We start from the raw sequence: 25929 nt of genomic DNA, 5'->3' as shown, positions 1-25929 counted from the left end.
CTGTCCCTATCTTATGAAAAGTCACAACTTTGGCATCGATCAGATTAATAGAAGAACCAGAGTCAACAAAGGCGGTAGTCCCAACCGGGCCGCCTGTAAGTTCCAGTTCCACCGGAAGCAGAATTTTAGTAAGCGAGTAAAAGGGTACCTGGGAGTCTGGGCAACCTCCTCGATTGTTACCCAGACTCAGTCGTTTTCCTGACGGCTTCACTGAAGAAGGGCAAGAAGGACAGTTCCTTCTCCAATGTCCAGCGGATCCACAGTAAAAGCACAATTGTTTTTTTCTTCGGTGTCTCCTCTCTTTTTCCTCCAATGACGTGGCACCAACCTCCATGGGCTCAGGACTAGATGCAGAGTCTCTCAGATTGGAGAATAAAGGGGTCTCCTTCAGCATGACCCCTCTTGCCCGCAGCCTACGGTCCATGCGGACAGCCTGGATCATAGCGTCCTCCAAAGAATCCGGTGGAGGATGAAGGGCTAGGGCATCTTTCAAACGTTCGGACAGGCCTCTACAGAACAAACCCCGGAGGGCAGCGTCATCCCAGGAGACCTCCGCTGCCCAGCGTCTGAACTCAGAGCAGAACCATTCAGCAGAGTTCCTTCCCTGTGTCACACTCATCACCATATCCTCTGCCAGATGCACTCTATCAGGCTCATCATAAATGTGCCCCAGAGCCTCAAAGAACAAATTCACAGACATGCGTTCAGGAGCAGAGGAAGAGAGAGAGAAAGCCCATGCCTGTGGAGCCCCCCGAAGTAGGGAAATGACGACCCCCACCCTCTGGAACTCATCCCCGGAAGAGCGGGGCCTCAGAGAAAAAAAAAGCTTGCATCCTTCTCTGAAAGACCTGAACTCCTTTTTATCCCCTGAGAAAAGGTCTGGCAATTTGACCGGAGATTCTGGGAATGCCAATGACACATCTCTATCCCCAGCACAAGAATCCCCTGTAGAGGCAGCCCCCTGTACCGTATCCACCAACTGTTGCTGGGTCTGGGCCATCATGCGCTGTTCCACATTAAGTTTGTGGAACATTTGGGTCAGGTGCTTGACCTGATAAGCCAAGGCTTGTATGGGATCCATGAGGATAACACACTTTTTTTTTTTTTCTCAGAGGGGGAAAAAAAAAAACTGAAATGGTCAGCTATAATGTCTGGAACACCGCACTGCACTTGCTCACTGTGCCAGTGCGGGTGTCCTGATTACAAAGACAGTACTCACAGATACCTGTGGAGCAGGGCAGCAGCGGTGACGATGCGTGCTTCAGAGTATCAGGACCTGAAGCACATGACTGCTGGGGGCATGGCCTAAGCTCCACAGATCTAGGAGCTGCAGGGAAACTCCTAGAAAGGTAACTACGGGGCAATGTTACCAAGGGGCATAGACAGAGACAGAAACCAGAGGAAGCCAGGGTCAAAGCACCAGATAGCAATACAGTACCACGGGGTTTAGACAGAAAGGATAGTCAGGACGTAGCAATAGGTCAGAAAACCAGAACGGGCAATAGACGGTACAATAGGGACAAACTGTAACGGAGTAACGATAGCCAAGCCAGGAGGTCAGAACCGGAGAAGACAGTAGTACCAAAGTGAGAGACGGAGTACACAGTGAGGGAACAGGCCGGGTCATACACGGGAATCAAACAAGCAACGCAGAATACACGCACACCAGGGGTCAGACACACCAGAACATCAGTATAGCTGACAGAGAACCCTGGTAAAGAGTGAGTATAAATACCCCTCCCAGATCCAGAAAGAGACCACGAACACTTAACCCTGTGAGTGCAGGGCAAGAACCCTGTTCAAACCATGACAGAAGGAATTAGGAATCCGTAGGGAGGCGGGAAGTTTTAACTTGTAGGCCACATCATTGATACGAGCTAAGACCTCAAACGGACCTATCTACCGAGGACCTAGTTTGTACGAGGGTTGCTTCAGATGGACAAATTTTGAAGACAGCCATACTTTATCTCTGGGTTGGTACAGTGGAGAATCCAGGCGTTTTTTATCGTCATGTCTCTTGATCCTGCCTTGAGCTCGTTCAAGTGCGGTTTTTGTCTCCTGCTCCTGCCAGACCCTGGAGAACTCTTCGGTCAGAAGATCGGCCGCCGGCACATCCGAGACAGGAGGTACCGGCAGAGGAACACCAGGATGTTGCCCGTAGACAATAAAGAAGGGTGACTTGGAGGAGGATTCACTGGTGTGGTTATTGTAGGTGAATTCGGCCCACGGGAGCAGACTGGACCAGTCATTCTGGTGGGCGTTGGTAAAATGCCGGAGATAAGACACAAGGATCTGATTTATGCGTTCTGCCTGACCGTTGGTCTGGGGATGGTAGGAAGAGGAGAAGTCCTACGTTACTTCCATCATTCTGCACAGGGCTCTCCAAAACCGCAAGATGAACTGAACTCCTCTGTCGGAAACGATGTGCTTGGGGAAGCCGTGAATGCTGAAAACATGGGTAATGAAGATCGTCGCCAACTCGGGAGCAGAGGGTAAACCTGGCAGAGCAATAAAATGGGCCATCTTGGAAAATCGATCCACCACGACCAAGATGACGGTGTGGCCAGAAGACTGAGGCAGATCAGTAATAAAGTCCATTGCAACATGCTGCCAGGGGGCAGAAGGAACCGGAAGTGGGTGCAAGAGACCAGAGGGTAGGTGCCGAGGGACTTTGTTTCTGGCACACGACGGGCAGGAGGCGATAAAACTTCGGACACCTTGAGGAAGAGATGGCCACCAATAGAAATGAGAGATGGGAAGGAGCGTTTTCTTGAGGCCCAAAAGGCCGGCTAGCTTGGATACATGACCCCAGCGTAACACTCGCTTCCTCTCGCTTTCTTGCACAAAGGTCTTACCCGGCAGTAACGAAGTCAAGCTGATGGTAGCGACCACGATGACTTAACTGGGGTCTACAATGTGTGATGGCTCTTCCTCATTATCAGAGACCACAAAGGACCTGGATAAAGCATCTGCTTCGAGATTCTTGTCACTGGGACGGAAATGAAGCTCAAAATCGAACCGGGCAAAGAATAGCGACCACCTGGCTTGCCGGGGATTAAGTCTCTGCGCTGACTGGATGTATGCCAGGTTCTTATGGTCAGTGTAGATTTTAAATGGATGCACAGCTCCCTCCAGAAGATACCGCCACTCTTCCAAGGCCAATTTGGTGGCGAGTAGCTCCCTGTCACCAATGGCATAGTTTCTCTCTGCGGTGGAGAACATCTTGGATTAGAAACTGCAAGTGACCAGTCGACCGGAGGAAGATCTCTGGGAAAGAACCACCCCGGCTCTGATGGCAGATGCATCTACCTCGAGGATAAAGGGTTTGTTAACTTCAGGACGATGGAGGACGGGTGCTGTAGCGAAAGCTTGTCTCAAGGTTTGAAAGGCATTTTGGGCTTCCGGGGACCAGAGGTGCGGGTTAGCTCCCTGACGGGTTAAGGCGGAGATAGGAGCGGTTAAAGTGGAAAAGTGTGGGATTAACTGCTGGTAATAATTAGCAAAACCAAGGAATCGCTGGATAGCCTTGATTCCCTGGGGACGCGGCCACTTGAGCATGGCGGACACTTTTCTAGGGTCCATACATAGGCCAGAGTCAGAAATGACAAAACCCAAGAATGGCAGGGAGGACTGCTCGAAGGCGCACTTCTCGAGTTTGGCATAGAGATGATGCTCTCTCAAACGCAGTAATACTTGGCGGACGTCCTTTCTGTGGGTAGCCAGTCCCAGGAAAAGACAAGGATGTCGTCCAAATACACCACTACACAGGAGTAGAGAAGATCTCGAAACACGTCGTTGGCAAACTCCTGGAACACTGCGGGAGCATTGTACAGGCCGAAGGGCATGACCAAATATTCATAGTGGTCGTCTCGGGTATTGAAAGCGGTTTTCCACTCGTCTCTGGAACGAATGCAGATTAGATTATAAGCCCCTCGGAGATCCAACTTTGTGAAGACCCGTGATCCCCGTAGACGGTCGAACAGCTCCGGAATGAGAGGCAGTGGATATTTGTTTTTGATAGTGATATCACTGAGACCCTGGTAGTCAATGCAGGGACAGAGAGATCCATCCTTCTTCTTGACGAAAAAGAAACCCGCTCCTGCAGGTGAAGACAACTTGTGAATAAAGCCTCTGGCCAGGTTTTCTTGAATATATTCGGTCATGGCCTGAGTCTCGGAGGGAGATAGTGGATAGATTCGACACCAGGGTGGAGTAGAACTGGGAACAAGGTCGATTGGGCAATCATAGGGCCGATGCAGGGGCAGGACCTTTGCCTCCTTCTTGTTAAAGACGTCAGAAAAAGCCCAATAGGCCGAAGGTAAATCTGTAGAGACTGAAGTGGGAGGTGAGGAGTTCTTTAGCTGGATGGAAAGCAGACATTTGTCTTGACACGATTGTCCCCAACGCAGGATATCACCGGAGCGCCAGTCCAAGATAGGCTTTTGGGTTGTCAACCAGGGAAGGCCCAAGAGGATGGTGTGAGATAACGAGGGCAGCACATAAAAGACTATCTTCTCCCGGTGTAAGGCTCCAATTTGAAGTTCCACCTCTTCGGTGACCAGAGTAACAGGCATCCGCAAGGGTCGACCGTCGACCGAAGCAATCTGTCAAGGAGTCTCCAGGGATCGGACAGGGATATAAAGTCTCTTAACCGCCTTGAACTGAATAAAGTTGCCAGCTGTACCCGAATCAATTTAAGTCCACTCAGAAGAACGTTTGGAGCCTATATGCAAAAGGACGGAAAGAATTAAGGGTAGAGAGGAGTCACAATTACCTAGGGAGGCCTCTCTTACCTGTCCTAGGCGGAGGCGTTTTCCGGGCGTATAGGACAGGAACGAAGGAAGTGGGATGCACTCCCACAATAGAAGCAGAGCCTCTGTTCGACCCTCTCTCTCCGGCGCTCCTCCACCGGCTTGAGACGATCCACTTGCATGGGTTCCGGTGCAGGGGCCGCAGAAGCCGACACTGGGCGGGAGCGGGGCGGACTACGAGCGTCCGGAAGAAAACGAGAAGGTCTTCTCTCTCTAGCTACCTCTTGGGATCGCACCTGAAAGCGTAGGTCGATGCGGGTGGCCAAGGAGATCAGATCCTCCAGGGAGGTTGGAGTATCTCGACTCGCCAACTCGACCTTGATTCGACCAGAGAGGCCCCGCCAAAAGGCTCCCACCAAGGCTTCATTGTTCCAACCCAACTCTGAGGACAGGGTGCGAAACCGAATGGCATACTGACCTACCGAGAGCGTGCCCTGGTGGAGATAATAAAGCACCTCGGTAGTAGAGGCCAAGCGACCTGGTTCATCAAACACTTTACGAAAGGTGTCCAAAAAAATAGAAAGTTGGGAGACAATGGGGTCGTCCCGCTTCCAGAGAGGGTTTACCCAGCTAAGGCCTCACCCTCCAAGTGAGACACAACAAAGGCCAACTTGGCCCGGTCAGTGGGGTACTGCTGAGGTGACAGCTCGAAGTGAAGCAGACATTGATTTAGGAACCCCCTGCACAATTTGGGATCGCCATTATACCGTGGGGGTTTCGCTAAACGGGGTGGTGGGTGGGAGGTCGCAGCCGGGGCTGGGGCAGAAGCCACGGTCTGGAGGGCCAGGAGGCGGTTATCCACTGATGCCATGTAATTTAAAATATAGACCTGAGTGTCGCGCTGCTGTGCAAGCTCCTGCTGGAGACCTACCATCTGGGGAGCGCTAGCAGGGTCAGAGGCCTGTAAGGATGACAGACGGGATTTGAGGAAGGACATTATCCTCGTCTGATTCTCCCGTAGGAACAGGAGTTCCTTTTGAGTCGGGGACGAGGTACCAGTGGGGTCCATGGCCTGATTATACTGTGAGACTGGAGTGCTCCGGGAGTTGAACCCTCAGGACCACGACGACGAACCTCCCTCGGGCGAGCTGGCCAGTTGTACCACCTGCTATACAGGGAGCGTCAGGGGCAGACCCAGGGGAGACTATTGCCGCGGAAGCTGATACCTGGGGACAACCGGAGGGAAACAGGTGGGGAACGTCCTGGCGGGCAGAGGGGAGAAGGTGACAACCATAGGGGAGACTGCTGTAGCCGCGGGGACGGAGGTAGATGACAAGGGAGGAGGCAGGAATGGGCTCTGGGGAAAACGCTGGAACAGGCGGACACGGGCTGGAACGGTCTGGATCTAGAAAGGAACACAGAGAGGTCACAGATGGAGGACCAACAGGAGCCAGGAGAGGTACAAAGCGCAGGAACAGAGGAAACGCAGGAGAACGTGGACCCGAGATCAAGCGTGAACCACAATTGATAATCAGGCTCAGAGCATGGGGTGAGACTGCCTGATATAGGGCACACTGCAGGACTTCCGGGTCAGGGTGAAGGCCAAGGGATAGGACGGCATAGTCTAGGAGAGGCATGCCTAGATGTACACCTGCATACCTGACAGGGGGCAGAGGCCGGCTGCAGGACAGGAAGGGAATCTGATTGACAGGCGCCTGCAGTGGGGGCGGGCCGAGAGAGCCTGGAGCGCTGGGGAGCGCTGGGAAGCCCTGGGCGGCGTGGAGACACGGGAGGCTGCAGGAGCCGCCGGCGCTGTGACAGGGGAAGCTGCGGCAGAAGTGGCCAGAGCAGCGGCCGCAGGAGCAGGGACAGCAGGAGCCGCGGCAGAGGGGGCCAGAACAGAAGCCGCGGGGAGAGCGGGAGCCGTGGAACGGAAGGTAGGAGTGACAATAAGGATGATCACTCTAGACTGTGACATCCCTTCAGATATTTGGAGACAGCTATAAAGTCTCCTTTTAGCCTTCTTTTTTGCAAGCTAAACATTCCCAGATCCTTTAGCCAACATTCTCCATGTCAGAGGCAAGGAAAGCGTATGACTCCTCTGGTGAATAGCATCTTCTTGACATAGGGTCAGAAAAAATGTACGGCACTCGGACCAATGTTATTCAATGGGGCAGTGCAGATGAGTAATCTTTTTCACTGACTGTATCTACGTGTCACAAAATCGCAGCATGCACTGGTTTCTTCCGTAAATTGGATGAGACTCACCCACCCATGTCCACGGGGCCACAGCAATTCTGTAACATAAAAAATGTAAATGGTCTTGTAAGTGATTAATATCTGCTGCTGTAAAACACGGACGGCACACGGATGACAAATAAAAAAAGAATTATCCAAGTTTTTTGGATGAAATGCTGAAGATTTTTCATATGCTCGTGTGAACTTTGCCTTACAGGAAATATGTAATCCATAAATCTGTTCTCTAATGGATACATGTTTGAGTTGACAATCCTTCTCTTCTAGATAAGGGATTACCCAATAAAGTTCATTGTTTTGCTCAATTTAAAGCTTAGGTGCTATATCCTTACTGAGCCTGAAAATGTATTCATGCCCTGAGAATGCAGAAAAGCTCCAGATCTTTTTTTTTTCCTGCAGACAACACAATTAGCGTTAAAAACATGGGATTCTTTCCGTGGGCCGATGAAAGTAATTTCTGTTTGCTGTGTGAAACAAAGCATGCTATTTGTCACATTGCGGTTTGTCTATCTTTTTAGAAGCCTTCAAGCTTTGATCTGAGTGAAGATAGACTCGGTAGCGCAGATGGTAGAGGTAACATGCCAGTGATGTACATTGTCACTCAGAGAACTCTAAGTCAACAAATACGAAGAATTACAAGGAGAGAGCCACGTTGCTTTGAGGAGACTTGTACATTCTTGCGAGAGAACGTAGGACCTTTGCCTTTTTTTTTTTTGGTTTAGACAAAGGTGTGGAACAATTTATTAGTGGCATATTCAGGGCTTTGTACGCAATCAAAAGGCTGCCTCTTCAAGTCCTGATTGTGGCCTTTGCTTGGTATTTTTAGGTAAACAATTCCATGTGATAGACGGCGGCGTTCAGCGCCATATAATAGTGCATTATTCCAACTGTCATCGGAACGGATTCTGAACGTGCTCACAATACACACAGGGTTCATGGTTGTTTTTTAATAAAATGCTTTATAAATAGCTTTTATCCACTCGCCGGGCACAGAACAGATACATCCGTCATTTCGTTTTTTGTATTCTCCTTCTAAAACGCTGCTAAATGCATTGTTGATTAATTAATAGCCGACCTCTTTGTACACAATAGGAGTTATCTAGGGAGATCTCAATGGTGCTTTACATGACATGCACTTTTAAAGGAGCAGTATATCACAAGTCCGGTTGGGGGGGGGGCCGCGATTGGAAAAAATTGTGTTTTTAAATGGGCTGACCCATAAAGAACATATATAATGTATATAGAGGATAGGTGCAAAATGTATGAACAAGGGAAAAATAGGTATAACCAGATCACGCTTGTCTTGAGGATATATCCAGGTATGAGGAAGCGCGTCATCAAGCGTCCAGTAAAAGTGCAAGAAGAGAAACGATCCAGCTTCCAATCCAAATATTAAAAATTATATCCTTTAATGTAGAATAAATAAAATGAATGAGGCGCTAACGCATTTTGTACTTGAGTGTGTATGGGGAGAACATCATAGAACATCAAACGCGTTTCGAACGCACGCTGTGTCCTTAAACTTCCAAGACCAAAATGTAAGAACGCAGTGTGTGTTCAAAACGCGCTTGCGTTCTATGATGTTCTCCCCACTCCCGCTCATGTGCAACATTCTAATGCATTTTGTTTAATTTACGCTAAAGGATATATTTTTTTTTTAATGATTTTTGGATTGGAAGCTGGATCAATTCTTTTCTTGCAGAAAATGTGTGAACACTAGGAATCCAATCACTGAGACCCCCAAGGATCACTAGAATGCAGGTGTCAAAAGTCCTCTCTGTGAATGAAGCATTAGCATGTGTGACTACATTAAGGACACGTTCAGTATTTGGTCAGTATTTTACATCAGTATTTCTAAACCAAAACCAGGAGTGGGTGATAAATACAGAAGTGGTGACGTGTTTCTATTATACTTTTCCTCTGATTGTTCCAATCTTTTGGCTTACAAATATTGATGTAAAATACTGACCAAATACTGAACGTGACCAATAAAGTTAATTAAGAATCTGTTTACACGGGCCGATCTGGGGAAATAAACGAGCCGCCGATCGGCTACTTGTTTGCTGATCAGCGGTAGTTTTATAGCCTGATAACGCAGTCGGTCCACAGTTAACGATGTGCGCTGAGCTATCTGTAAGAGCTTGTTCGGTGTGCTTAGGATGCCATCGTTCCCAGCAGCACAAGTCCTGTTTACACAGGGCAATGTGCTGCCATGAACAATGATCTTTTGTGCAGCATAAAAAAAAAATCACTTTTTACCTGATGAAGGAACATTTTGATTGTTCGTAGGGTGATCAGCAACCTGTTCAGACTATAAGATTATCGTTTAACAAGTGTTCCTAGTATTGATCACAATAATCGGGCAGCGTAAATGGACCTTAAAGGGAATCTGCCAGCAGGTTTTTGTTATGGAATCTGAGAGCTGTATGAGGTAAGATAGAGAACCTGATTCCAGTGATGTGTCACTTACTGGGCTGCTTGGTGCAGTTTAGATAGAATCCCTCTTTTCTCTGCTGTGGATGTAGAAGTGGTCAGAATGCTGAGCTTTGTATAACCCCGCCCCCACACCCCTGATTGGCAGCTTCCTCTGTACACTCCACATTGGCAGCAGGCTGTTAATCAGTGGTGGGGGTGGGGCTACACTGATTAGCTGGACTGCTTGGCACATAGCACATAGTCATGCAGTTAAAATCACCTGCTGATAAAACACTGATGGCATTGAAAATACAGCAAGCTGTGGAGCTATCTATTTACAGTCCTGCTGATCATTATTGGCACCCATGACGTGTAAGTACAGTACATAATGTGGAATTTCTTATGAAAAAAAGAATTAAGTGAAACAGGTTTTTGGATAGAGCACTCGGATAAATACAAAAGAGCAAATGATTAACAATAATATAAAACAAAAAACAATGGGAGGGAAAAATAGAAAAAACTTAAAGCTTGCCGTGCACTGGTATTGGCACCCTTTACATTACATTAGCATGGAAACATATTTTGACTCGCCTGTGGTAAATCACAAATGAAAATCACCTGTGATTAATTGTCAGTGCCCATGTGACATGAATTAGCCAATGAATGATTACTTCAGTGTTTTAGAAAGCCACACAGTAGACCCGATCCATTTGTCAAAGTGATGAAGACAAGATTGCTGTCTGTGAACATCAGAACTGCTATTATTAGCAAATACAAGACTTCCAGAGGGTATAAGGCCATCTCCAAAGACCTTGGTATGCCAGTTTCAACAGTGCACAATGTTATTAAGAAGTTTGCCAAGCATGGTACCATCAAAAACCTCCCTGGACGTGGGGGAAAGAGGAAAATTGACAAGAGATGTTTTTTTCGAAGGTTGGTGCGAATGGTGGAAAAAACACCATGTCAAACATCCAAAGACCTGAAGGCCAACCTGGAACAGCCAGGGTTTCAACAAGTAGTATACACAGCACAATAAACCAAGCAGAGTTTTATGGGTGAAGGCCAATGAAGAAACCATTGCTGAAGAAAAGACATAAAAAAGAACGACTGATCTTTGCCAAAGAGTACCTTGACAAACCACAATCCTTCTGGGAAAATGTTCTGTGAACAGATGAAACAAAAATACAGTTGTGGCCAAAAGTATTGACACCCCTGCAATTTTGTCAGATAATACTCAGTTTCTTCCTGAAAATGATTGCAAACACAAATTCTTTGTTATTATTATCTTCATTTAATTTGTCTTAAATGAAAAAACACAAAAAGAATTGTCCTAAAGCCAAATTGGATATAATTCCACACCAAACATAAAAAAGAGGGTGGACAAAAGTATTGGCACTGTTCGAAAAATCATGTGATGCTTCTCTAATTTGTGTAATTAACAGCACCAGTAACTTACCTGTGACACCTAACGGGTGTTGGCAATAACTAAATCACACTTGCAGCCAGTTGACATGGATTAAAGTTGACTCAACCTCTGTCCTGTGTCCTTGTGTGTACCACATTGAGGAAGGAGAAAAGAAAGAAGACCAAAGAACTGTCTGAGGACTTGAGAAACCAAATTGTGAGGAAGCATGAGCAATCTCAAGGCTACAACTCCATCTCCAAAGACCTGAATGTTCCTGTGTCTACCGTGCGCAGTGTCATCAAGAAGTTTAAAGCCCATGGCACTGTGGCTAACCTCCCTAGATGTGGATGGAAAAGAAAAATTGACAAGAGATTTCAACGCAAGATGTTGGATAAAGAACCTCGACTAACATCCAAACAAGTTCAAGCTGCCCTGCAGTCCGAGGGTACAACAGTGTCAACCCGTACTATCCATTGGTGTCTGATTGAAAAGGGACTGTATGGTAGGAGACCCAGGAAGACCCCACTTCTTACCCCGAGACATAAAAAAGCCAAACGAGTTTGCCAAAACTTACCTAAAAAAGCCTAAAACGTTTTGAAAGAATGTTCTCTGGTCAGATGAGACAAAAGTAGAGCTTTTTGGGCAAAGGCATCAACATAGAGTTTACAGGAGAAAAAAAGAGGCATTCAAAGAAAAAAACACGGTCCCTACAGTCAAACATGGCGGAGGTTCCCTGATGTTTTGGGGTTGCTTTGCTGCCTCTGACACTGAACTGCTTGACCGTGTGCATGGCATTATGAAGTCTGAAAACTACCAACAAATTTTGCAGCATAATGTAGGGCCCAGTGTGAGAAAGCTGGGTCTCCCTCAGAGGTCATGGGTCTTCTAGCAGGACAATGACCCAAAACACACTACAAAAAGCAATAGAAAATGGTTTGAGAGAAAGCACTGGAGACTTCTAAGGTGGCCAGCAATGAGTCCAGACCTGAATCCCATAAAACACCTGTGGAGAGATCTAAAATGGCAGTTTGGAGAAGGCACCCTTCTAATATCAGGGACCTGGAGCAGTTTGCCAAAGAAGAATGGTCTAAAATTCCAGCAGAGCATTGTAAGAAACTCATTGATGGTTACCGGAAGCGGTTGGTCGCAGTTATTTTGGCTAAAGGTTGTGCAACCAAGTATTAGGCTGAGGGTGCCAATACTTTTGTCTGGCCCATTTTTGGAGTTTTGTGTGAAATGATCAATGTTTTGCTTTTTGCTTCATTCTCTTTTGTGTTTTTTCATTTAAGACAAATTAAATGAAGATAATAATTCCAAAGAATTTGTGTTTGCAATCATTTTCAGGAAGAAACTGAGCATTATCTGACAAAATTGCAGGGGTGTCAATACTTTTGGACACAACTGTAGAGCTTTTTGGCAATGCAAAGCAACAGACTGCGCAATGAAGCTTATAAGGAAAAAAAACACCCTACCAACAGTTAAGCATCGTGGGAGATCCAAAATGCTGTGGGGTTGCTTTTCTGCATCTGGTATTGGAGGCCTAGACCATATCACTGGAATCATGAAATCAAAGGATTATCAAGAGAATTTAGAGAAAAATTTCCTACACAGTGTAATAAAACTTTATTTGACTCGAGGATCATGGTTCCTCCAGTAAGACAATGACCCATAGCATACATCCAAAAGTACTGTACACAGGAATGGTTGAGAAAGAAAAAAATGGACTGTTTTAAAATGGCCAGCAATGAGTCCTGACCTCAATCCCATTGAAAATCTTTGGGGTGAGCTGAAAATTGTCAATGGGAAAAAAAACCCTGCAACCATTCAAGAGCTTGAACAAATTGCAAAGGAAGAGTGGGAGAAAATACCAGCTGAGTTTATAGATGGCTACAAGAAATGTTTGGAGGCTGTCATCAATGCCAGAGGGTGTGCAACCAAGTAATTATTATGGGTGCCTTTATTTCTGCACATGCTGTTTATTCTGTTTCTTCTCTGAAATTGCAATATGTAAGATGAAATACAATGTTTTTTTTGTATTACTTTGGACCACTAATTAAAAAATCCTGAGAATATAATTTTGGAACATTTCCATTTATTTCTGAAGATAATGTACAGTCTATGAAACAAATGAAGGGGTGTGAATAACGATGAGCAGGACTGTATCTATTAGTGATGAGTGAAAGTGCTCGGATAAGGTGTTATCCGAGCATGCTCGTGCGCTAATAGAGTGTCTTTGGCGTGCTTGAATACTATGTTCGAGTCACCACGGCTGCATGTATGGCAGCTGTTCGACAGCCGCAACACATGCAGAGATTGTTTGTTGTTTGTTGTTGAACAGCCGAGATACACGCAGCCGCTGAAGCCACATGTGTATCCAGCAAGAAGTAGAAGTGCTTCAATTCAGAATCGACTATTGTCTTTAGCAGAAATAGATGTATGAAAAACTGCAGTGGAGTTTGCCCCCCAAAAATTATGCTGTGTGTGAAGCCACCTAAGGGCAGTCTGACCCAGATGATGATTTTGGGTCAGAAGTTGGCCAGTCCAGGCAATTGAGGTGGCAATTGGGTTTATTTCCCACCAAGGACATCTCCAAGGAGTTTCTTTGTGCCCCCCGTGTTTACATGGGTTTCCTTCGCTTACTCTGGTTCCTCCCAGAATCCAAAGACATACTGATAGGGAATCTAGATTGTGATCCCCCAATGGTCACAGTGACGGTGTAAAGCAATGCAGAAAATGTTGGTGGAATACACATGCTTCTCAAAAATTAGAATATCATCAAAAAGTTAATTTAAGTTCTTCAATACAAAAGTGAAACTCATATATTACATAGAGTCATTACAAACTATCCTTTCAAGGCTGCGGTTATCTCAGTTGCTTGTGCACCTTTTTCTATCACACTTTTCCTTCCACGCACCTTTCCATTAATATGCTTGGATAGAGCTTTCTGTGAACAGCCAGCTTCTTTAGCAATGACCTTTTGTGGCTTACCCTCCTTGTGGAGTGTGTCAATGACTGCCTTCTGGACATCTATGAAGTCAGCAGTCTTCCCCATGATTGTGGAACTTAATGAAACAAATTATAGGACCTCTTTCTTTAAACGCTTTGCAGGTCTTTTTTTGTTAATTACTCTAATTTACTGAGATAATGACTTTTGGGTTTTCATTGGCTGTAAGCCATAATCATCATCATTAACAGAAATAAACACTTGAACTAGATCACTCTGTGTAATGACTCTATATAATATATGAGTTTCACTTTTTGTATTGAAGAACTGAAATAAATTAACTTATTTGATGATATTCTAATTTTGTGAGAAGCGCCTGTATAAAGCATGCACAATATATAATGAATGTTGGGCACATAAAGAAGACCTTATAGAGACCAAATAATACTACAGTACTGATGCTCCATCATGGTATGGTGAAATCACGCCTGCAGCTTAGCTGGCAGCATTTAATTCACTTTTTAGCCTAGGTCAGGTAAAACTTAATGACAAATTCAGTAGTGTAACATTTGGAAAATGTTTTGTGCACCAAAATAACATTAATTCCTGGTGGAAATTTTTTTTTTTTTAATTTATTTTTTAAACTCAATGTCCCGTAAGAGAACTGACACATTCTTTTCTTGCTTTTCTTTGTCTTTGTAGAACAACAATTCTGTGTTCTTCATGAAAAAACATCCTTCCCATTTCAAACCCCTTTTTGATTCCAGACATTTCAGATGCCCATTATTATTATTTTTTTTTTTAAATATTTTTGTTCAAGATTTTTAGAGACAAAATATACAATTAATTTGTAAAAATTGAGATTTTCAGATGTATAGTACTGCATAAAACTAAACACTTTTAGCTTATATTTTATTTTTCATTCCACCAAAATACCACCAGAGGGAGCTCCAAGAGCCTGTTGCTTATTCATTTTTATTATTTTTTTTTTTTAATTTTGAGGTGACTTTACCATTAATTATGTAAGTAGGACGACAAAAATAAAGTACAATATAATACTGTTCTAAGTTTCTAGGCTTACCCTGATGTTCTGCCCTTGATCATGCACTTGACCCTATTACACCTTCATACAAGTTCATAGTGCTATCAGACTGTCATGTAGCAGCAATGTTATTCTGCGGAGTTTTCTGTACATCCTTGTACTGGTGTATGTTTATACTAAATATTTTTTATGGGATCGCTGTGCTATTTTCTAATGGACTTTGATTTTCCCCTCAATAGATGCTACAAATTGCATCTGATGGCAAATAATGACATATTTTGAAGAAGAAATTATATCAAGCTTCATCTTTCCGAGGGTTAAGTTTCCCCTTATTCTACAGGTGGGCAATAGTCCCATAGACAAAAAAAAATGCAGATTAGCTCTCCCCAATAAGGAACAGAACTGTCTTACTAGTGCCTTACTTTGTACTGATGAAGGATGAGAATGTTAGGTGTCCTTTCCTACTGTAGGGTCATTTACAAAGCGCCATTAATTCCCTAGCACTTTACAGACATTATCATCACTGTCCCCATTGGGACTCACAATGTAGATTCCCTATCAGGATGTCTTTGGATTGTGGGAGGAAACCGGAGAACCTGGAGGAAACCCACACACTGTTACACCGCTCCGCCATACTCACCCGGCCTCCGCTCCCACGCTGCAGTCGCCCTCCGCTCCCACGCCGCAGCGTCTCTCCACCCGACGGCCGCGGCGGTCACCTGAGACAGGTCCGCGACCGATGCCTTCCCTGCATGCTATGCGCATGCGCCATAGGCCGCGGCCGCGCCTCCTTCCTGCTTCTTATGCTCCGGCTGTGCCCTAACCCGGAAGCACCTGTGGACCAATGGCTGACCAGACGGGGTCATATCAGGCCGCTTCCCCCTGAGGGAGGCGCCTGATCGTTGTGTTTCCTGACACTCTGGCCTCGCTCCTTCGTGCACACACTGCTGCTGCAGTTCCTGTCTCGGCTGCTCCTCACAGCAGCTTCTCAGTCCCGCTACCTGTGTTCCTGCCGACCTACTCCAGTCCTGCCATGTGTTCCTGCCGACCTACTCCAGTCCTGCCTTGTGTTCCTGCCGACCTACTCCAGTCCTGCCTTGTGTTCCTGCCGACCTACTCCAGTCCTGCCTTGTGTTCCTGCCGACCTACTCCACTCCTGCCTTCAGTGTTCCTGTCGTCCTACTCCAGTCCTGCCTTGTGTTCCTGCCGACCTACTCCAGTCCTGCCTTCAGTGTTCCTGTCGTCCTACTCCAGCCCTGCCTTGTGTTCCTGCCGTCCTACTCCAGTCCTGTCTTCAGTGCTCCTGCCGTCCAACTCCAGTCTCAGTCTTACTCCGGTCCATCCTGAGCCGCCCCTCTCGGTACCGGCTACCGTGGTACTCGAACCCCTGGGCCTGCTCCTAACGGTCCCTGTATAGGGGTCGGTTCCACCTGGCAGCTCGCCCGGGGCCCCTCGGTGCCACGGTCCAGAGGGTCCACTCTCGGAGTTCCCGCTCCTGACCACCCGCGCTAACACACAAACACGGGGAGAACATACAAACTCCTTGCAGATGTTGTCCTTGGTGGGATTTGAGTCCAGGACCCCAGCGCTGCAGAATAACAGTGTATAACTACTGAGCCACCATACAGTGCTAACGACTGAGCCACCGTGATACTTAGATCTATTTCATTATGTATGCCGTTTGTATGGTGCAATCTGCTAATCGGCTTCCTCTGTCATAGGATGCAAGTTGCTGGAGACCACAAGTGACCATCGTGACCGCAACGCCTCTTCTATAAAGACCTTGCATTTAGCTTGTAAGCTATGTGCCCACGTAGCGTTTTAAAACACACAATGAAAACCGGACTCCTTCCCGAAAATCGCGCATTTTTTTCCGCGCGATTTCACCGCGATTCTGCCGCGATTTTCTCAAGCACTTTCCAAGCGATTTGAAGCATCGCTTGGAAAGTGATTGACAGGTTGGTCACACGCGTCAAACATAGTGTTTGACAAGTGTGAGCAGCTTTTTACTATTGAGGCTGTCTATGTGGCATCAATAGTAAAAGATAGAATGTTAAAAATGATAAAAAAAATAAAAAAATCGGGGTATATTTACCTTCCGGCGTCCTGCGCTGCCATCCCGGGCCTCAGCGTTCCCAGTAATGCCTTGCGAGACCTGTGATAACGTTGATCTCGCGTTACTATAGCGATCTCGCGAGACCGCTAGAGTCACGCGAGACTATGTCATCACAGGTCTCGCAAGGCATTACTGGGAACCCTGAGGCCCGGGAATGCAGCGCGGGATGTCGGAAGGTAAATATACCCCGATTTTTTATTTTTTATTCTTTTTTTTACAGGGGTATGGTACCCAGGGCCTGGAGGACAGTCTCCTCTCCTCCACACCGTGGGTACCAACCGCACATGAGACGCTTAACTTCCCACATGGTGGGCATAGCCACATGTGGGAAGAAAGCGATTCTCATGCATTCCTATGGGTGCGGAATCACGGCAATTCTTTGCGATTCCACACAAAAGAATGATCATGCTGCGATTCTGCTGCGGAAAAAAGCGCAGCATTAGCACAGCATGTGCGGAATGCCATAGGAATGCATGGGGGGCGTTCTGTACACGATTTTTAAACGTTTTCGCGCCGAAAATCGCAGCAAAAACGCTTAAAAATCACATCGTGGGCACACAGCCTAAAGGGGTTTTCTTACCATAGATATTTATGATTCAGAGAATACAGCACAACAAATGCCTGTCCGTTGAAAAACCTGCATAGAGCAACATGGATTGGGAGAACAGGTCTTGTACATAAGAACACAGCTGCAAAGAAGAGAAATGGAGTAGAATCCACTGCACATGTGCACGACTCTTATGGAAGTCTATAGGACAACCAGGAAATAATGGTGCAAATCCCCTTTACCATGCACCATCTGTTTAATTAATACCGATAAATAGCTTACATCCAGCAGAGGATAATATGGAGTCTTCTGAATATTTGATGCTGCCTTCCTACAAAGCATTTTGAATCTACACAGATTTAATTTTTTCCTTACACTTATGTAAATGGGCCTCACTCGAAAGGAGCAGTTACTTTAATATTTCTGACTTTTCTGCTAATGTGGTATTTTGAATTAAAGTTAAAGGAACAGAGGCAAATGTTTTGCTCTGTGATTCTTTGTGTTGCCTGTGGGGGCAGTGCAGGACACAAGGATTCTCTTTTTGGTGTTCTTTGAATCGCTGAGTCATTTGCCATCCCACTAGATGGCAAATGACTCACTAGATATAACACAGTTTATACACTCACTGGCCACTTTATTAGGTACACCTGTCCAACTGTGTGTTAAGACTTAATTTCTAATCAGCCAATCACATGGCGGCAACTCAGTGCATTTAGGCATGTAGACATGGTCAAGACAATCTCCTGCAGTTCAAACCGAGCATCAGTATGGGGAAGAAAGGTGATTTGAGTGCCTTTGAATGTGGCATGATTGTTGGTGCCAGAAGGGCTGGTCTGAGTATTTCAGAAACTGCTGATCTACTGGGATTTTCACGCACAACCATCTCTAGGGTTTACAGAGAATGGTCCGAAAAAGAAAAAAAATCCAGTGAGCGGCAGTTCTGTGGCCGGAAATGCCTTGTTGATGCCAGAGGTCAGAGGAGAATGGGCATACTGGTTCGAGCTGATAGAAAGGCAACAGTGACTCAAATTGCCACCCGTTACAACCAAGGTAGGCAGAAGAGCATCTCTGAACGCACAGTGCGTCGAACTTTGAGGCAGATGGGCTACAGCAGCAGAAGACCACACTGGGTACCACTCCTCTCAGCTAAGAACAGGAAACTGAGGCTACAATTTGCACAAGCTCATCGAAATTGGACAGTAGAAGATTGGAAAAACGTTGCCTGGTCTGATGAGTCTCGATTTCTGCTGCGACATTCGGATGGTAGGCTCAGAATTTGGCGTAAACCACATGAAAGCATGGATCCATCCTGCCTTGTATCAACGGTTCAGGCTGGTGGTGGTGGTGTCATGGTGTGGGGAATTTTTTCTTGGCACTCTTTGGGCCCCTTGGTACCAATTGAGCATCGTTGCAACGCCACAGCCTACCTGAGTATTGTTGCTGACCATGTCCATCCCTTTATGACCACAATGTACCCAACATCTGATGGCTACTTTCAGCAGGATAATGCGCCATGTCATAAAGCTCGAATCATCTCAGATTGGTTTCTTGAACATGACAATGAGTTCACTGTACTCAAATGGCCTCCTCAGTCACCAGATCTCAATCCAATAGAGCATCTTTGGGATGTGGTGGAACGGGAGATTCGCATCAGGGATGTGCAGCCGACAAATCTGCGCCAACTGTGTGATGCCATCATGTCAATATGGTCCAAAATCTCTGAGGAATGCTTCCAGCACCTTGTTGAATCTCTGCCACGAAGAATTGAGGCAGTTCTGAAGGCAAAAGGGGGTCCAACCCGTTACTAGCATGGTGTACCTAATAAAGTGGCCAGTGAGTGTAAGTATTGCATGAAGTTTTATTTTAAAGTGAATCTCTCAGTAGGATCAACCCTCCTGAGAAGTCTCTCTAAGAAGCTGAATAAAATAATACCTTGATATCTACGATCTGATCCCTTATTCCAGAGAAATCCACATTTTTGTTAATATGTAAATGAGCTGTTAAGATCTATGGGCCGGACATAGAGTTCCCTGAGAATCTGCCTCCAGAGATTATTATAAAGGAAAGAGGGATTACCAGTGTGAGATATGTAGAGGAGGAGAGCAGACTATCAGTTATTGCATGATTCACACTGGTAACTACTCCTTTCATTTAAAATAAGCTCTGGAGGCAGATTCTCAGGAAGGTCTGGGTCCCGCCCTAAGAAATTGATATGAAAGTTCTCACCTCATGCAATATGGATCTACACAAGGCATAACAAAATAAACTATAGTGAAAAAGATTACACTATTGACTATATTTAGAGCTGTTATTGACTCAATATCACTATAACTACTGTTTGTCTAGAGTCACCCAGACTGTTAATTAGGTCAATGTGGTAATAGTGAAGAGAAATAGAAATTAGGTAGAAATAGGAATACAATATTACCGGTATTATAGCTAGTGGACTGCATGTTCCTCTGCCCCATCTCCCATTTTGCCTTGCTTTGTCAGGAGTTTGTAATAACTTCAGCCAATATAAACAGAAGACCTGAAGGAAGAAGCAGCGCTAGATGTTTGGGAATGAAAAGGGCAGTATGGCTGCATATGGGCAGATTTTTAATTATCTTGAACAACTTCGTTTAATACTTTTTATCCCCTATAGATTCAGCCATAAAGCAAAAACTATCATATAACACCAAAGAAAATGCTTTATATGCCACCACGTATCAATTAAAGTATACCTTTTATTGAATCGACTTAGTAAAAAATATATTAAAAAGGTAGAGCAAAATACCACAAGTACAATACAATTTTTAGGTGGGTGAGCCAGGGGTACTAATAGTCTATGCAGGACAATATTACACAAATGGGTAAACACAAGCCATGACTTGATAATATTTCTGCGTTATGCAAAATACCATGTTTATGATTAATAATTTAAAGATAAGTCATTGTGAAGGTAGGAAGTCCTCATTATAACAGGGAACAGAAATAAGAATGGCATGCTGCCTTGTCACATACCACAGTACAATTGCATAAATGGCAAAGTTGCACAGCATGGCATGAGTTACGTGTATGTATGCAATAAGATTAGCATGGCACGTGGGTCACTTTAATAACAGCAGCATAGAATGTGCAGAAAAATCCAATATGGAAACATATTGGAGAATGCCCGCATGATAGACCAAAAACATGAAAAGGTATAGTTACCTGAAAGTAAAACCGGGGACCCACCACACCCAACGCGCGTTTCACTTGGAAATGCTTCGTCCAGGGCATTTATATTATCAAGTCATGGCTTGTGTTTCCCGTTTGTGTAATATTGTCCTGCATTGACTATTAATACTACTGGGTCACCCACCTAAAAATGGTATTGTACTTGTGGTATTTTGCTCTACCTTTTTAACATATTTTTTACTAGGTTGATTCTATAAAAATTATATGTTAATTAGAGTTGAGCGATACCGTCCGATACTTCAAAGTATCGGATCGGAATGGATCGGCCGATCTTAAAAAAAAGTATCGGTATCGCCGATTCCGATACCGGAAGTCCCATTCAAGTCTATGGGACTTCCGGTATCGGAATAAGAAAAATCCTTTTTTTCCCTTGTACAGCCTCTCTGGGGTCTGTACGGGCCTTTCGGGGGGCTGTGCCGGCCTGCCAGGGGGTCTGTGCAGGCTCCGGTGGTCTGTGCCGGCCTGCCGGGGGGCTGTGCAGGCTCCGTGGGGCTGTTCCGGCCTGCCGGGGGGCTGTGCCGGCCTGCCGGGGGGCTGTGCAGGCTCCGGGGGGCTGTGCCGGCCTGCCGGGGGGCTGTGCCGGCCTGCCGGGGGGCTGTGCAGGCTCCGGTAGTCTGTGCAGGCATCGTCCGATGGGACTACAAGTCCCATCGGGCGATGCCTGCTACCATGACAGTGATTGACACATTAGCCAATGATGGGACAGTAGTAGTCCCATCATCCGGCTAATGTGTTGAATGTAAAAAAAAAATAAAAAAAAAAAAAAATTACATGCTACATACTGTACATGCTACATACATACAACATGCATACTACATACATGCTACATTCATACTACATACTACATACATGCTACATTCATACTACATATATACTACATGCAACATACATACTACATATATACTACATGCATGCAACATGCATACTACATATATACTACATGCTACATACATACTACATATATACTACATACATACTGCATGCTACATACATACTACATGCTACATACATACCACATACATACTACATACATACTACATGCTACATATATACTACATATATACTACATGCTACATACATACTACATATATGCTACATACATACTACATATATACTACATGCAACATACATACTACATATATACTACATGCTACATATATACTACATATATACTACATGCTACATACATACTACATATATGCTACATTCATACTACATATATACTACATGCAACATACATACTACATATATACTACATGCATGCAACATGCATACTGCATATATACTACATGCAACATACATACTACATATATACTACATGCAACATACATACTACATATATACTACATGCATGCAACATGCATACTACATATATACTACATGCTACATACATACTACATATATACTACATACATACTGCATGCTACATACATACTACATGCTACATACATACCACATACATACTACATACATACTACATGCTACATATATACTACATATATACTACATGCTACATACATACTACATATATGCTACATACATACTACATACATACTACATGCTACATACATACTACATATATACTACATACATACTACATGCATGCTACATACATACTACATGCTACATACATACCACATACATACTACATACATACTACATGCTACATATATACTACATATATACTACATGTATGCTACATACATACTGCATGCTACATGCATGCTACATACATACTACATACATACTACATGCTACATACATACCACATATATACTACATACATACTACATACAATACATTCATACAATACATACATAGACATACAGTACATATAACATAGAGTAACATACTTACCAATACTTGTCACATTGTTCCCCGAAGCCATTGTCTTTTACGGAATAAATATTAACATAACAAACCACAAAAATACTCACCCACGATCCGAAGCAGTCCACGAGTGTGTCCCACGACGATCTTGTGTAGACAACTGCAGCATCAGCTGTTGCTGCCGTTCTCTACGGGCTGCAGGAATCCAATGACGGAAGGTAGGTATCCTTCCGCACTGTATTCCCCCGCCACTTAAAAAAAAAAAAGTCCCTAGTCTCACTTTATGCCATTGCTGCGTGGGAATTTCCCACACAGCAATGGCATAACGTGAGACTAGGGACTTTTTTTTTTTAAGTGGCGGAGGAATACAGTGCGGAAGGATACCTACCTTCCGTCATTGGATTCCTGCAGCCCGTAGAGAACGGCAGCAACAGCTGATGCTGCAGTTCTCTACCCAAGATCGTCGTGGGACACACTCGTGGACTGCTTCGTATCGTGGGTGAGTATTTTTGTGGTTTGGTATGTTAATATTTATTCCGTAAAAGACAATGGCTTCGGGGAACAATGTGACAAGTATTGGTAAGTATGTTACTCTATGTTATATGTACTGTATGTCTATGTATGTATTGTATGAATGTATTGTATGTAGTATGTATGTAGTATATATGTGGTATGTATGTAGCATGTAGTATGTATGTAGTATATATGTAGCATGCATGTAGCATGCAGTATGTATGTAGCATGCATGTAGTATATATGTAGTATGTATGTAGCATGTAGTATGTATGTAGTATGTATGTGGTATGTATGTAGCATGTAGTATGTATGTAGCATGCATGTAGTATGTATGTGGTATGTATGTAGTATGTATGTAGTATGTATGTGGTATGTATGTAGTATGTATGTAGCATGTAGTATGTATGTAGCATGTATGTAGTATGTATGTAGTATTTTTTTTTTTATTTTTTTTTAACATTTAACACATTAGCCGGATGATGGGACTACTACTGTCCCATCATTGGCTAATGTGTCAAACACTGTCATGGTAGCAGGCATCGCCAGATGGGACTTGTAGTCCCATCGGACGATGCTTGCACAGACCCCCGGACATCAGCACAGCCCCCCGGCAGGCCGGCACAGCCCCCCGGCAGGCCGGTACAGACCCCCACAGGGTGCACAGACCACCGGCAGGCCGGCACAGCCCCCCGGCAGGCCGGTACAGACCCCGGGCAGTCCACACAGCCCCCCGGCAGGCCAGCAGAGACCCCCGGAAGGCCCGAAATGACGGCGCATCATGATGCGCACACACCGAGCATCATGATGACGTCAGGCTGTCAATCAACTTTGAACTTCCGATTCCGATGCCGACTTCCGATATTGAAAAAATATCGGAAGTCGGTATCGGAATTCCGATACAGCAAGTATCGGCCGATACCCGATACTTGCGGTATCGGAATGCTCAACACTAATGTTAATTGATACGTGGTGGCATTTAAAGCATTTTTTTTGGTGTTATATATTAAACACTTTATCAGTAACGGCCCTTATTTTCGAGATGGTTGTATTCTTATCTCCAATGCAGAAGTCAAGTTCTAGTTGCTGCAAAGGTCTCTGTGTTTCCTATAGTCATAGCCTCAGGCTACCGAAGAAGGAGAAGAAAGATTTACTGCAGGAACTACTGAAGTATCACAATACCACCATTCTGCGTTTCATCTGTACTTTTACAATCTGCAAACCTTAGATGTTATAGATAAATCTGTAGCGAGAGTCCATTTCCACAAGAGAGTGCTTGATGTACAGTACGTAGGTATGAACAGCGATCCTTGGAACAGACATTCCCGGTGATGTCAATGACCTTCTGCTGAGGATTTCAAAGACAACCTCAACTGCTTGTATTGTGGATCAGGTAACTTTGACAGGGGGTTAAGTGATACTCCAAATGTTTCTTAATTGAGATGCATTCCACTCATTTAATTCTGGCATCAAAGGTAGCGTCTTTGTAAATGTAAGTGGCTTGGTCTTTGGTTTCAAAATATCATCACACATTTTCATCGAGTTTTCAGGGATGAGAGCCTTCGGCCTGTGGTGTTGTCATAACAGTAAAAAAAAGGTGTACAGATATTGTAATGCTAAGGTGGCAGGGCCCTGCAAATAGTGCGTGAAGGCCTTTGATTTGCTGACAAATGTCCATCTCAAGGCGGTAATTCTTTTTCTTAGATGGATCAGGTTTTTCATCAACGTTCATGACACCGGTTGTCAAACTGAAGTCGCTCTAATTTTCAGTACAACAAATCTTTCTTCACTGACCTTTGCATCGCACCTAGAACAGTGGTGAGGAAGCCTTCTATGGTGTGCTAATGTGATAATGCACTCCACTTCATCAGGTCATTGAAGGTGACTGGCCTATTTCATATATTATTTAAACTCAGCAAACGTCTTGTGCAAGGAAACTAAATAACTGTGGCAAAGAAATGTGATGGCATCGACAGTTACAATGAAAATTATTCAACCCCCTATTGCAAATTAAGTTTATTTGCAAAATTTACAAACGTTCTACTATTTGTAAAATACCAATGAAACAAAAAGAATTAAAAAAAACTCAATAAAACAAAGCTAGACTCCTGTACTGTAAACTATTGCTGCTGTAAACCCCTTAAATGTCATTGCCAACCACTGATTGCAGCATTTAAAGCATGAGGTCCTAGGGATGTTCTGTTCTGTATGCCCATCAGTTCTTCTGCGATGTGCTAATAGATTATGATGGCAGCCAGGGTCCTGCTGAAGACCCCCATGACTGCCTTATCAATACTTTCGTGAAGTCCTACCAACTATAGTTGAGACTATAATTGTATCTATAATGTAGTTGTATTTCAATATATAGAACAAGCTATTATTCAGACGATTGCAGATTCTAGTTACAAAAAATAAAAAATTGACGTTTTCGGTTGCCACATTTCCCGCAAAAAATACCATAAATGTAAAACGTTGCAAGTATCCGAAAATGATATCAATAAGAATGTCAGCTTGTAGTACAAAAATAAGCCCTCACACATCTACACTGATGGAAAAAGTAAAAAAGTTACAGGTGTCGTAAAATAGCGACATAAAACAATTAGTTTTATAAATTACTGAAGTTTTTTATTCATCATCACTAAAATAAAAAAAAACAATACAGTTGTGATATCTCTGCAATTGTACTGACTTGAAGCATCATATTGCCAGGTCATTTGTATCACAGAATGAATATCGTTAAAACAAAACCCATAAAACATTTTCGGACTTGTATTTTTTTCTTCGCTTTTTCACCACACTTGGAATTTTTTTTTTATTTTACATTAAAACTACACGTTGCACACAAAAAAGCCCTCTTAGGACAGAAAAATATAAGAATTATGATTATGGAT

Source organism: Dendrobates tinctorius, unplaced genomic scaffold (assembly GCF_039654945.1).
Source record: "Dendrobates tinctorius isolate UK_male_01 unplaced genomic scaffold, ASM3965494v1 ptg000070l, whole genome shotgun sequence".
Classification (NCBI taxonomy): domain Eukaryota; kingdom Metazoa; phylum Chordata; class Amphibia; order Anura; family Dendrobatidae; genus Dendrobates; species Dendrobates tinctorius.
The sequence above is the reverse complement of the archived record's forward strand: the minus strand, read 5'-3'. Positions refer to the sequence as shown.